General features: G+C 42.4%; 1 protein-coding gene across 1 annotated transcript in view; it reads right to left on the minus strand.

The window, feature by feature from the left end:
- Nucleotides 1-13887, minus strand: part of Smad4 (SMAD family member 4) — a 52951-nt gene extending 39064 nt beyond the window's left edge. The window contains exon 1 of the mRNA XM_051163640.1: nt 13741-13887. The gene's annotated coding sequence lies outside the window, so the exon portion shown is untranslated. The remainder of the gene's footprint in view (nt 1-13740) is intronic.
- Between the last annotated feature and the right edge of the window lie 1040 nt (nt 13888-14927).

Consider the following 14927-nt stretch of genomic DNA (forward strand, 5'->3'; position numbering starts at 1 on the left):
AATAGTATCAGCAGAGCTATATTTGGATTATGGAAATGTGACAGATACACTTGGGCAAATATTGACATAATATAAATAAAGCTGTATGCTCGAACTAAAGTTCTAGCAACATAAATGACTTCCATAAACCTCTCAATGGTCTCATCTATGCAATGGGCATATTATCTGTGTTGCTCACCTTCAGACTATCTGAGTAATAAAATGCAATGTGGGAGCCATAATTGGCCAAAGCAACAAAGATACATTTACAAACACTCTAAAGACACAGATTAGTAGCCACGTATCAGGCACCAATCAGTAGGAATGCTCGCAGACCAACATTCCATTTCTGTAACAGCCTAGAGCAACTCCTTATTTAATGAAATTAAAATGCAATCTATTTACACATTTTAAGAACTTTAACTATGTTCTAACCTTAGATAAAGGAAGAAAAGACACACATAGTAAAATCTTTATTTTGATGTGAGGTATACCAAATTAGACCATGTGAGTAAAGAAGTTAAGAGGACAGGATGTAGCTCAGCAGAATACATTTCTCACATGTAAACTCTGGAACCCATTTTTTAAAGGAATTAAGATGTTTGTATTATATATAGCCTTATAAGCACAACAGTTACAGTCATACTTGCTGTCTTTCAAAGCAGGGTTTTTCTGTGTGGCCTTGGCTGTCCTGGACTTGCTTTGTAGACCAGGCTGGCCTTGAACTCACAGAGATCCACCTGCCTCTGCCTTCCTGTGTGCTGGAATTAAAGGCATGTACCACCACACCTAGCCTTATATTCAGACTTCTTAAGACAAACATCATGTTGGTGATATTGATTTTTCTCAAATGGTGAACAGATAATGCTCCAAAGAAAAAAACTTCAATTAAGAAAAATTTAATTCCTAGAATTGGGCTATACACTAGTTATTACATGAATTTCTAGGATATTTTCAAGTCTTGTGAAATACCAAGATAATTCTTTATTGTCTCTTCCAGAATGCTGTCTCTTTGACCCACCTACAAGGCCTTCTCACAAAAACTTCTACAATACCCAGAACTACTGACTTCAGCTGGGTCTACACCCAGCGGTGCACACCAGTGGCCCCAGCCAATAGGAAACCACCTGGGTCGCAGTTTCTTAAAGTGTAATTTAGGATCCCATTGGGGATCCTGAAATAAAAATATGGAGGGGACACACACACACACACACACACACACACACACACACACACACACACACACCAGAAGAGGTTTCAAACCCCACCAAAAAAAAAAAAAAAAAAAAAAGTAATAGACCCAAGCAAGGTGGCTCTGGAGGTGCCTCCCGTACTCAGTAAGTGACCTCACCTAGACTGCTCTGTTACAAACTGTGGTGCTCTTACTGCAGTTTCTTGCTCTCACTATAACAAAACAGTTTAATTATAGAAGACAAAGGCTATTTTCCTGCTAACATTCTTCAGCATGCATCAAGTTAGTGTAATTTTGGATAATCTTTTTCTAAGATTTATTTATTTATTGTATATGAGTGCTTTATTTGCAGCAGAGGGCATCAGATCACATTATAGATAGTTGTGAGCCACTATGTGGTTGCTGGGAATGAACTCAGGACCTCTGGAAGAGTAGGCGGCGCTCTTAGCCACTGAGCTATCTTTCCAGTCCAATTTTGGATAATCATGTATTAGAATGTTTGATTTTTAAAACTGTCATTTGAGCTGAGTGAGTGCACGTCTTTGATCCAGCACTCCGAGAGGCAGAGGAAGGTGGATCGATGTGGATTCAAGGCCAACTGGGCCTATAAATCAAGTCCAGGACAGCCAAGGCTACACAAAGAAGCCCTGTCTTGAGAAACCAAAAGATAGATGATAGACAGACAGACAGACAGATGATACATACATACATACAGAGATAGATGATCGACAGAAGCCCTGTCTTAAAGAACCAAAAGATAGATCGATAGATCGATCGATAGATAGATGCTACATAGATAGATAGATGATAGATGATTGATAGATAGATGCTACATAGATAGATAGATGATAGATAGATAGATGCTACATAGATGATGACACACAGATGATAGACAGATAGACAGACAGATAGATAGATAGATAGATAGACAGACAGATAGATAGATAGATAGATAGAGCACTACTGCCATTTGTGTGGCTGACCTGAGTTTCATTTTCTTTTACTTATTTAATGCATTTGGGTTTGGGATTAGGACTAAATTTCCAACAATTCTTCTTTCACATTGTACTATATATTACGTGAAGCAGTATTCTCAGCACCAATGCTCCTAAAATCAAAATACTGATCAATTCTGGAAAATACTTAAGATGTTCTATGTCTGGTAATATCAAATATTCAGCAAAGGAACAGTTCTTTATGTAAAAATCAACAAGCACATTCATCCTATTAGTATGCAAATTTGCTTTGATCTTCAAAAATGGTAAAATTTTATGTACAGAAAAGAATTATTAAATAAATTATTCTTTATCAGTAAATGTTTGCCTTGTATACTTATTTTATGTGCTTCAATATCCAAGTCAATAAAAATGCCATGAGTACAAAAAGTTTTAAAAGCCTGAAATGTACAACACAGCAAGATTTCAACTCAGAAAATAAAACAAAGTAAACTATTCTTTTTTTTTTTTTTTTTTTTTTTTTTGGTTTTTTGAGGCAGGGTTTCTTTGTATAGTCCTGGCTGTCCTAGAACTCACTCTGTAGAGCAGGCTGGCCTTGAACTCAGAAATCTGCAGGCCTCTGCCTCCCAAGTGCTGGGTTCTATGGTTTGATGTTGTGATAAAACATGTCCCTATGTTATAGAATGAAGTACTGGATTCAATCCCCAGCTTGTGTGTGTGCACATGAAACACCTAAAAACGCCAAGCATATTACCAAAGAGCTAAAGAAATATGAAAGTGAGTAGGACAACACAGGAAATTTCTGTCTTGGTATGGGATAAACAACTCCCCAAACAGCTACAGTTCACAGATGCACCTTGTTCAGCTCTTCTTCATCTAGCACAGATCACTTGGTGGTACTTTAGAGACTGACAGAGGCACTATCTTTCTGTGTTGGGTAGAGGGGGAAGGCAAAGGACAGTTCCGTGTTATTAGCTAAAGGTTATTACTTATCCTTGCCACTGACTGGCCAAATCTGTATGGCAATATTAGTGATTCCCAACAGGGCAACTCAGTCTCAGTTGGCCACGTCTAGAGTAATTTTTGGCCTCTGGTTTTTTTTTTTTTTTTTTTTTTAATACTTTTTGCTTATTTATTATGTATACCGTGCACATCAGATCACATTACAGATGGTTGTGAGCCACCATGTGGTTGCTGGGAATTGAACTCAGGACATCTGGAAGAGCAGTCGGTGCTCTTAACCGTTGAGCCATCTCTCCAGCCCTGGCCTCTGGTTTTAACACCTCGAATGTGCCTGTTCTTTGATATCGGAAGTCAACAGGGTCGGGCCTGGCTAGCACTTAGTTGGATATAATTTTTGATGGCCAGACAAAGGTGAGAAGCAGAATACTACTGGTCATCTAATGGTAAATCTAAATAAACATCTAAATAAACATCCTTCAAAGGGCAGACAAACTATCCTTCAGAACAAAACTACCAGCATATAAGACAACTAGGCATATAAGACAATCCCCAACTTTTCCAGTTAAAATATAAAGTCTGGAATACACTTGCCGTATAAGACCTCTTCCAACGCACACCCTGTGCACCAAACTAGGGCATGTGTCTATTTACAAGCAGGGCACAACTAGCCAGAAGCTTTATTAAATGCCAGCAGGCAGCCAGTGCCAGGCTATACTATCCCTCTAAGGCACGCTCCACACTCAATCCAAAGACCTGTAGGCCTCTGAGTCTGGTGAAGAGCCAATCCACACTCACGTTCTCCTCCTTGGTACAGGAAGATGTATGCAACTTGTTCCTCTCTGCTTCATACTCCCTGTACAGAGCAGGGAATCGGCCAAGGCACCCCCACCCCCACTACACGTGCAGGACGTAAGAAACAAGGGGAAGCAAGCTGCAGGTAAGTACCCAGCATATAAAACGACCCCTGACTTTGGCACAGATTTTTCAGGGTTAAAAAGTCGTCTTATACACCAGAAAAATACAGCACCCAACCAAAATGACAAGAGTCCCTGGGCTATCACAAATTTCAATGAGAGGAAGTAAGAAAAGGGAAAAGAACAAGTCCATCACATGCTAGGAGTGCCAACAGAATACTTGGTAAAACAGTGCTGTCTGTGCACATCAGAATGGAACTGCCAGGCTAAGGGAGGGGGTGTTGAAAGGAACACAAGAAAAACACAGAGAAGCAAGAGTCACACATTTTGTTTCTAATGAGTTTATGTTAGGAAAGGGGATGAACACAGTGACAGGTTATAGTAAAGAAACTCTGGGAGAGGAGGACATAGTTCCATGGAAGCCTCGGCAGCAGGTTGGGTGAGAGGTGAGAAGGGACAAAGGGTACTACTACACTACATAAACTAAGCATAAAATCTTCTAGAAGTTATGTGTTTTGGTGAGTGATTATAAAACTAATACTTAGTGTGGAAATATCTTTTAAAAAGATCAAGAGGCTTGCTTTTGCAAGGAGAGAGTGGTGCTGGCTTAGAGAGATACAACTAGAAAGAAATTCTAAACATAAACTTCTCAAGCAAAAAAAGCAACTGTTGAGGCTCAACTCCCTGTAACAAGTAACAGCTTACATGCTACAGTTTACATGGAGTAGCTAAAGAACATCCAAGAGCAGAGAGCACTGAGGATACAGCCAATGTAGCAGAAAGAGGGTTTGAACAGTAACCTGTAGGGTGAACTGTACCAGACAACTGGGACACGTGCTTTTGCTTACTCACAAGTCTTAGATTTAAATGTTTTTCATGACACCAGCTTTAAATTAAATAATCTTATTTAGAGTAACATGTTCTGAGGCTAGGCATGAATCATCATGCATATATGTAATCTCAGTACTTGGGAGGCTGACACAGGAGGATTGCCATCAATTCAGAACCACACAGAGAACCTGTTTAAACATACTGCTTAAAAAGAATCAATATATACTATAGCTGACATCTATTTCATCTGCCAGCATAAACGTCCCCCTTTTCCAATGACAGTCTGGCTTTCCAGGAAACCAGGTGAGACAATTCCCAGCCAGAGCACACAGAACCAAAGCCTGGCCACACGGTAGCCCTGGGGATGGCAAGAACACAAGCCAGTGACATGAACTTGGATGGAACATGGGGAGAGGATGTTAGAAAAGAGAACAAGCCCTTTGAAGGCTGGGGATGAGACTGCAAACCACAATGCCCTGGCTTGATCCCTAGGCCCACAAAAACCAGGCATTGTACACATGCCTAAAATTCTAACACTGGAGAGCTGGAGGCAGGCTACAAACCTGGAATCCCCAAGATGCTCTCTAAAAAGGTTACAGGGGAGTCTCCTGTATGCTAGACCTAATAATGCTGGACTAGTTAGCTGAGAATTTATCAGGAAATCAAATCTAAAAGATAATTTTGACAATACTGGCTAAGAGCCTGGATCCAGCGACTAACTTAAGCCAAAGAAGTCCCTGCTACAAGCTCCTAACTGCACCAAGGTCTAGACCTAGTTTATACACTGTAACCATTTTAGAGATACCAAGGTAAGCCAAAGCTTATGAATAATACATCCCATTGGTAATCTCGTAAAAATGCAGAACTAGTTACACTAGAACTGCACCTGTGGGCTGCTGGGTGTGGTGCCACATGCCTTTAATCCCAGCATTTGGGAGGCAGAGGCAGGCAGATCTCTGAGTTCAAGGAACAAAGTGAGTTCTAGGACAGCCAAGGCTACATAGAGAAACCCTCTCGAAAAAAAACCAAAACAAAACAAACAAAAACCCCAACAAACCTCTAAAACAATAACAACAAAAAAACTATCTGTCAAATTGTTTTCTGATTCTCTGTATTTATGGATTTGTCTATTTTCTGACCCTAATTACTCAGAATATGGGTTATATCATTATAAATCTTATTACAGATTAAAACTAATTTTTAAATAAATTTTTATTCATTTTCAAAAGGCCCACTAATACTAACCTCAATAACTTTTATGAAAAATAATATTTTTGCAGAACATAAGTTAGTAATAAGAGTGACACTATTTTACATCTGTGCAAATTTCTTACTGTTAATAGAAGACAGCTGGATTCTACCTTCTTTAGTGTTCAATCTCCTGTAGATTTTAAAGTGCAAGAAGAAAATGTGACAGAGATATGTATAACTGGAAGGAATATCTTAATATTCTTTTCAGGTAACAATGGATAATCCTCTTTTATTCGATGCCAAAATTCAACAAATGGAGATTACTTCGAGTTACAAAGTGGGATCTGAACACTGAGATTCAGATTTGTTGTACAGAAACCCACTGGGTTGAGGCTGGGGAGATACCTCAGTCAGCAAACAAGCCTGAGACCTGAGTTTGCTCCCCAAACCAATGCCAAAAGAATGCTGAGCATGGTGGCCATGCTTCTAATCCTAATGCTAGGAAGTAAAAACAAGGCAGCTCTCTGGAGCTAAGGACTAAAAATACACTCAAAAAAAAAAAAACCAAAAAACAAAGTGGTCATTCCTGATAAACAGTACTCACGGTAAGACTGGCTCCCACCTGAAGCTGCATACAATACTGAGGAGCACGCGGCCCACACATGAGTCTCTGCGTCTCACTCTGGAGAGTGGTCCTTTGGAGAAACACTAATTCAGAATTACTCAGATCTTCCAAATGCTGGACCATTTCCTTATACAATATTTTGTTTGCTGTTTTGACACAGGATCAAACAATAGTCTAGGATGTCTTAGAACTCACTGTGTAGATCAGACTGGTCTCAAACCCACTACAATCTTCTTGCCTCAGTCTCCCACATGCTAGGATTACAGACATAACAACTATGCTCAGCTAGAGTCCATGTATATTTAAAAATCACCAACAATCTCACTAGAAAAATCTTTTGAAGTATTAGGAAATTAGCAAACTAATGCTGACAGACTCAAGTTTCCCAAAACTCTAGTTTTCATTTGAAAGATATGACTTTTTCATTGACAACTAAGTTATTTGTGGTGGGCTCATTTTATTCATTTTCACCAAATACCCAGGTCTAAATGACTGTAGGTATCTATAGGCGTCCTGTCACGTAAAATTAAAAATGATACTATAGCTAAAAAGTAGCACCCAGCCTGCAGATCAGTCATATAAGTAGTTTTGCTAAGGCATGCCCAAAACACCTGAACATGCAGAAATGCTTCTTACACACTTCCTATTTAACCAAACAAAATAAAGATTTTTTTAATCACATAAAAGCTTTTATTTAAAAGTTAAAACCATTTACCTCTTTATCAAGGGCATTCTTAAGTGAAACTGAAAATTTTCTTTTCAAATGCTCAACAGGTATCTGAATGTGAAAAACACAAAGACACTGTTTTAAATCATGCTAAGGAGCCCCTAGACTACCCACTACTGCTCCTGTACCATAGTGCAACTGGAACATAGGGAAAGACCAAATAGTGTCTCCGCCCTATTATGAAAATTATTTTGAGCTCATGACCTCTTTAATAAAAGGATTGTGGGGCTTCCCAGAAGTCTATAGAGCATATTTTGGGAACCACTGTTTTAAAAGATTGGAAATGAAGTTGAATTTTAATACCTGGCAACTGGACAAGGGCTGTATCAGAATTCCACAGAAGCTCCAAGTAGCTACAGCCTACCTTAAAAAATAAAAAGCACACGCCTGAAGGGCTGTCAGTTCTAGGAAGCACTAACTTACAGACTTCCCTTCACATCTTACCAAAAACAATGCACATCATTTCAATATCTACACACATAAAATTATTCTTTCTGACTAAGTTTATCTTTTTGGGGGGGTTGTTTTGAAAAAAGGATTTCACTATGCAGCCTTGGCTGGCCTGGAACTCAAAGGTTATCTAGAATGCTGGGATTAAAGACTGCACTACCATGCCAGCTTCAACTAATCTTAAGAGGGCCTATAAGATTAGATGCATTTACAGTTAGTGCTTACAGTTAACAACCCTGGCTTCAGTTAGCTTAGTAAGCACTAGTTCTGGCATCCTTTCACCAAATGATTCAACTGATAAAACAACTGTCCACCATATTAATTAGATCTTCTAGAATTAATTAGTCAGTCAGTTACCACTAACTAATACCCTTAATTCAGTTTACATTTACAACTATATTGTGAAGGCAGCTGTGGGGCACAAATATGTAATCCCAGTCTCAAGAGGCTGGGGCCAGATGCTCTGAAATTCAAGGCTATGTAGAAGGCCTTGTCTGAAAACATACACACACACACAAACACACAGGCACAAGCACACACATATACACACATTTAACCTGAGAAAGCCCAAGCTGAATACACTCATCCACAGTTACAGAAATCACACCTTACTAGGACAGCCCTGTTTATCAGTAGTCCTTTCTGTTTAATCATAAGAGATGCATTCAAAACACGTATACTAGAATTTGATAGGTTCTTATGACACTCCAAAGTACTGATGATTAAAAGGTATAAACAATTACAGAAATAAGAGTAAGTAATATAAATATCCAAAATCTTCACAATGGATGGGGCTTTATTTCCTAAGCAATTACCATGCCTCCTCCATTCCATTCCCCTTCCATATCGTGTGTGTGTGTGTGTGTGTGTGTGTGTGTGTGTGTGTGGTGGTGTGTGTGTGGTGTGTGTGTATGTGTGTGTGTGGTGTGTGTGTGTGTGGTGTGCGTATGGTGTGTGTGTGTGTGTGGTGTGTGTGTGTGTGTATATGTGTGTGTGTGTGTGGTGTATGTGTGTGTGTGGTGTATATGTATGTGTGTGTGTGTGTGTGTGTGGTGTGTGTGTGTGTGTGTGGTGTGTGTGTGTGTGTGTGTGTGTGGTGTGTGTGTGTGGTGTGTGTGTATGTGTGTGTGTGGTGTGTGTGTGTGTGTGGTGGTGGTGTCGTATGGTTTGTGTGTGTGGTGTGCGTGGTGTTGTGTGTGTTGTGTGTGTGTGTGTGGGTTGTGTGTGTGGTGTATATGTGTGTGTGTGTGTGTGTGTGGTGTGTGTGTGTGGTGTGTGTTGCGTGGCTTGCGGGCACCCCGTTATTATCTCTCATCGCTCTCCCCGCCAGAGATGCAGGTCCTGGACCCCATTCAGGTTGAGCAACTAGAGTCAAGGGGCGAGGGGATTAGCTCAGTGGCATAGCACTAGTTTATGTGTGAGGCCCTAAATTCAATCACCAACATCAGAGGAAAAACATAAAAAGACAACATGTGCCTAGAGGCCCTCTCTACAGAACTGCGAACTAGTTGGGCTAGTTGAGCAACTTTCTCACAATACATAAATGAAAGCCCCAACCGTACAGGCTTAATCAATGCAACCTTCCTTTACAGGACCAGTGAAGCTGTGGTAGAAAACCTCGTCACTTCCAAGCAGACTGACCAGTAAATATGGCCAAACTCCAGGGCCGAAGAAATGACTAAACAGTTAGGAGCAGAGTTTCTTCTAGAGACTGGAGTATGGTTCTCTGCACTTCCAGAGACACACAGACATATGTGTAGTTAAAAATTAATAAGGGCATGAAGATATGTCTCAGCAGTTAAGAGCACTGGTTGTTCTTTCAGAGGACCTGGATTCATTTCTCAGAACCTACATAGTTGCTCACCATTATCTCTAACTCAATTTCAGGGGATCCAATGCCCCTCTTCCTTGCCCCTCAGACAACAGATACACAAGTGATGCAGTCACACAAGCAGGCCAAACACCCATATACATAAAATATACTTTAATTAATAAAAATAAAGCTTCAAAAAAGAAACCAAATTCAACTGGAGTTTAGATACTAATTTAGAGACCAATTTCATGATCATCATCAGAAATGCAGCTTCCTAAAATTTGTTACTAAGCAATATAAATAAATTGAAAAAAGAGAAAGTGGGAAGCAGGAAGAAGGGGGTTGGAAAGGAGAGAAAGGCAGGGATGTAAAAGCAAAGCATACATGGCAATACCTTCAAAGGCCACTAAACTAGAGCTGCGATGACTGCCTGTGCATTAATCTACAGCTGCACTGAAGAGAATGCAAAGCCGAACTGAGCGTGGTGTTATACCAGGCAGAGGCAGCAGGACTGTTCAAAGTTCAAGGCCAGCCACATCTACAGAGACCCTGTCCCCCAAACAAATAAAAATGACAGAGAAAGGAGTGTAAAAATCAACAATGAAGCAGCTAAAACGGTGAGGACCCTAAGCTGTGGTTTCTAAGCTGGCTACACAGCCCAATCCAACTGACTCAAGCTTCTGAGAGTAGAGGCCAGGCCATCAGTGTTTTGTAAACTTCTCCAAGAACCTCAATGTTCAAGCAAGACTGAAAATCACTGACCCTAAACCTTGGGATTGAAAAAAGAACAGTAGAAAGAGCTGGGAGGACACAGCTCTGTGGCATAAACTGCCTAACATTCGCCCTAAGCTTTACCCTCAGCAATAGTGGGGTGCTGGAGCCAATAAAAAATTAAATTCCATAGGACAAGTTTTCCAAAAGCGGGAGAAAATTTTTATTGAAAGTATGGATAATAAAATGAGGTCCTTGTGTTGAAACAGATTTACAATTAACTTCAAATTGATTCGTACAAGTAAAAACAATTGTCTCTAGTAACTGTGTCTGACTTTATCAATTATGAGCATCTAAGTACCTTTCATTTTAGTTTTAAGTAAGTAAGCACCATCTAACTCTCCTAGTCCTCATTCACTTTCATATTCAAAATAACTTTTCCTGGATGCCCATTACACCATGTAATAGTGTCAAGGTGACACAATCTCAAATATCTTGTTTCTGAGAAACTGGTATTCAGCCAAATTTTCCATTACCGAAATTACACATTTTAAAATAAAGGGGGAAAAAATCCAACAATTCTAACTGTGACTCATTAGCATGAGCTGAGGATCTCCTGATGCCCGCAGCACCATAACAAAAGCTCATGTGCATGCTATCTATACATAGTCAGCAGTAGCTGAATGTCCATCTTATGCAAGTCAATCTTCAACTGATGAGGGGAAAAAAATAAACAATATAAGAAAGCTGTACTAACTGTGACTTTCTGGCCTAACTACTTTTTAACTTTTAGCACAGAAAACAATGAAACCATTTAGTTAAGTTAGTTTTTTACATTATTAAGGATCACCTGAGTCACTCTTCCTCATGGCATGTTTAAGGAGACAGTCACTCTGGACGAATGAAAAATGAAAAGAAAAACAAAAACCTAGGCATCAACTAGATGGGAACAAAATGGAACGGAAATAGCTAATATTTAAAACAGCAAGAAAAAAAGGGGGGTGTAGCCAGATGCAGTGGTTCACCCCCATTATCCCAACACTCAAGAGGCAGAGGCAGAAGGATCTCTGTGAGCTTGAGACTACCCTGGTCTACAAAGCAAGCCCTGCACAGCCAAGGCTACAAAGAGAAAACCCTATCTTTAAAAAAAAAACAAAAAACAAAAAACAAAAGAATGTATACTCTCACCAATAGAGGCAAACTTTTTAAGAGGCAAACTTTTAAACAAGTCCAAATATGCATTTTACATTTAACCAACTCTGCAGAATCTGAGCCTTAACTGCCCTAGTAGAGACCCCAGGCATGCATAGCTCAATTAGAACACTGTGTGCCAACATTACTATAACTCCAGCTCACCCAGAAAAAAATAGGTTCTAATTGAGAGAGCTGGCGTGTGACTGGTCTGCATAAATTAATTCTTCTCCCTCCTTCCCTCCGTGTGTGTGTGTGTGTGTGTGTGTGTAAGTGAAGGAATCCAGAGACAAAATCCACAAACAGAAATACTTCAACTGACATGGTATAATTGAAACGGTGACTTTAGGAAAAAAACCAGAATAAGCAGAACCATTTCAAAACCAAAGCCATTAGGACAGCTCAGGTCCATATAAAACACATTCCAAATTACTTCACTGACTTACTTAGCACAAATTTTCATTAATTCTGTAAGCACAATTTTAATTCTTCCCTCTAACTTAAAGACTTACAACAAAGGCATTTAATCAAAAGTATGAAGTACAAAAATACGTAATACCTCTTTAAACCAGACTCACTCAAAAGCCTAGAAAGCAAAGAAAAAAGCCACTTGTATTACGACAGTCACAAAATGCGTTATGTCGACTCTCTTCAGAAAGGACTTGTTTTAATCCCAGCAATTTAAGCCTGCATGATTCACCACATCAAGAACTGAAGCTACTTCAAGTCATGGGCATTAGTCCGCCTCTGCGCATGCTTGGAACAAGCTCATTGAGGAAAACAAAATCATGAGCATATGGGCATCACGTCCCAATCTTGTATTGCAGCACTTGAGAGGCCGAGAAACATGGGCAGTTGGAGTTCAAGAAGCCCGATAGGCTCATGACATATTATGGATGAAGCACCAGGGAGAAACTGTATTTTAAAAAATATTACAGCAATCACTTACACTTTGAAATAGCACGTACTAACCTATCAGATCTTTCAAGTAGAGAAGGTGTCTACAGTAGGGAAAAGTTCTTTTTGAACGTCCTAGGCTACATTTTAACGGCAAATACTTCAGGTCCTGAATGCAAGGTAAATTTGTGAAATCTATAATAAAAAGTATTCAGATGAAGTGCTTGAAATCTAATTGCTTTGTGGAATTCATACATTTTTGTACTTTCAGTTAAGATTCCACATGTTTTTGTTTTTGAACAAAAAGACCTGAACCTACTTCTTAAAACGTTGAAATAAGCTGCTACTGAGAGGAAAAGGGTGCTAAATGCGGCAAAAGTCAAAGATCGTTTAAAAAAAAAATTAAGCGAGATTACAAAGCTGCAAGAACATGAATTCAGGGTGCTTAAAATAACTCCCTCTTTATCTTGTCAGTTTATTTCTAAATAAGTGACAATCCCACCTTAAAACTGAAGGCAATGAGGCAATTTTAAAATGAATTATCTGAAAATCAACTTTAAAAGTTTAAAAGTTTACTGTGGCTTTCGTGGGGGGCAATGGGGAGGAGCTATCAATCAACAGGGCCTTTTAAAACCTCTAGCAAAGGAGCCTTTCAAGTTAACTAAACACGCCCATGTCTTTGAAAATCTGGCTTGAGAAATCATAACAGCAGTTTGGGGTGCTGAAGCCAACGCCCTCCACCAATTTCACGCTCCGTGCATGTAGCCCTAACAATAAAATAAACTACACCTTTTATTAGGAGACACGTTTTATTAGGGGAGGCGGTTCAGTTAGACGCTAAGAATGTTTCCCGCATGCGGCTATCACCCACAATTCCCAAAAAAGTAAACAAATCAAAGCTACAAACGTAAACTCAAAGGACACACCAGGAAGAGAAAGTGGGGACAAAGAGAAAACAAACACTTGCTGGGGAAAAGGCACGAGGGCAGAACCGGGGCACCCGGGTCACCACGCACCCCGGCCGCCCGGACGCGACAGCCGGGCCGCGGCCAAACTCCTCCCGAACAACAAAGAGCGGCGGCGCGAACGGCGCTCGAGTTCCCGGGACGCCGGGCGCGCCTAACTGCGAGTGGAGTTGAGGCCCGGGACCCACGCGCGAGCACGCGGAGCCGGGGCGCGCGGGGGGCGGCCCACCCGAGCTCCGCCGGGCCCGCGCTCGCGCCGGCCGCCGCGGGAGCCCGCCCCGGGGTGGGGGGAGCGCGGGCGCCGAGGCCCGGGGCAGGGGAGGACCGCGCGTTACCTGGGCTCCGCGCCGGGCCGTCGCTTCCCGGGTCCCGCCCGCGGCGTCCGTCCAGGCGGCGGCCCCTCTCCCCGCCGCGCCGCCGCTGGACCGCGCGGGCCGGGCCCCTGGAGCTCCGGAGCCGCCCCGCCGCGGGGGGCCTCGCTCGCAGGCGCGGGCTCCGTCACGCGCTCCCGCCCCGGGGACGGCGGCGGGGCCGAGCGCGGCGCGGGAAGGGCCTCCCGAGGACGGCGAGCGGGCGGGCGGCCGGGCGCGAACACGGGCTCCGCCGCCCGAGCCGCTCCGTTACCGCAGCGGCGACGACGACCAGGGCCGTGTTGTTGCTGCCAACTTGTCGGGAGGACACTGAGCATGCGCGCGCGGAGACCACATCCGGGTAATTTCAGGGTTTGGCCCTTTTCCCCCCGCAGCGCTCCTTTCTCCCGGCTGCCCCCGCCTCCCGCCCAGATCCGGGAGGGTCCCAATGCGCAGGCGCCCGCGGGCAGCAGCGGTCTGCGCGCTGCCCCAGTCCCGGCTGGGCCGGCCCAGGCTGAGTACGCACAGCGGCGTCCGTAGGGAGTTGCCTTTTCGCTGGTGCTGTCTTCCGATACGGGGTGCCATTTAAAGAGTACCCGAGCAGCGTGGGACAAGCTCAGGATGAGCGAGTGGCAGGGCTGCTGCCGGGTTGGGTTTGGTTTATGAAGACCTTGCTGGACACAGCAGCGCTAACTGCAGGTGTTTGTAGCAGTTTACTTTGGAGGGAGGTGGGGTGGGGAGGAAGCGTCGTCTGTCCCTTTCGTCACGCAGGCCTGGAGTCAAGCTCCAAAGGTTAAACGTGGATCACACATTCAGAGGCCTTGCCCTGTGTCGCCAAATGTGAGCAGCTGGAAGAGAGGCGGGAATTTCGAGTCGGAGTCGCCCTTCAAGACGTTCTTACCGTACACCTGCTAACTGGTCGTGCAGGCTGGGATGCGTAGCTCAGTTTCAGAACTTCACACCTTACAAAGCAAAGTCAAAATCGTCTCCCATTGCTTGGATGGCCCGATGCCTACAACTTCCAGGGTAACCTAAAGGGACAATTCAGTATTTGTCGTCTATGTATGAAGCCTTGGTTCCAGCCCAGCTCCACAAAAGTCAAAGGGTGGCAAAAGACCCATCTCTAATTTTGACTTCGTATTTACTCTTATAATTTGATGACTGTTGTACTC

This window comes from Acomys russatus, chromosome 20, assembly GCF_903995435.1.
Source record: "Acomys russatus chromosome 20, mAcoRus1.1, whole genome shotgun sequence".
Lineage (NCBI taxonomy): Eukaryota > Metazoa > Chordata > Mammalia > Rodentia > Muridae > Acomys > Acomys russatus.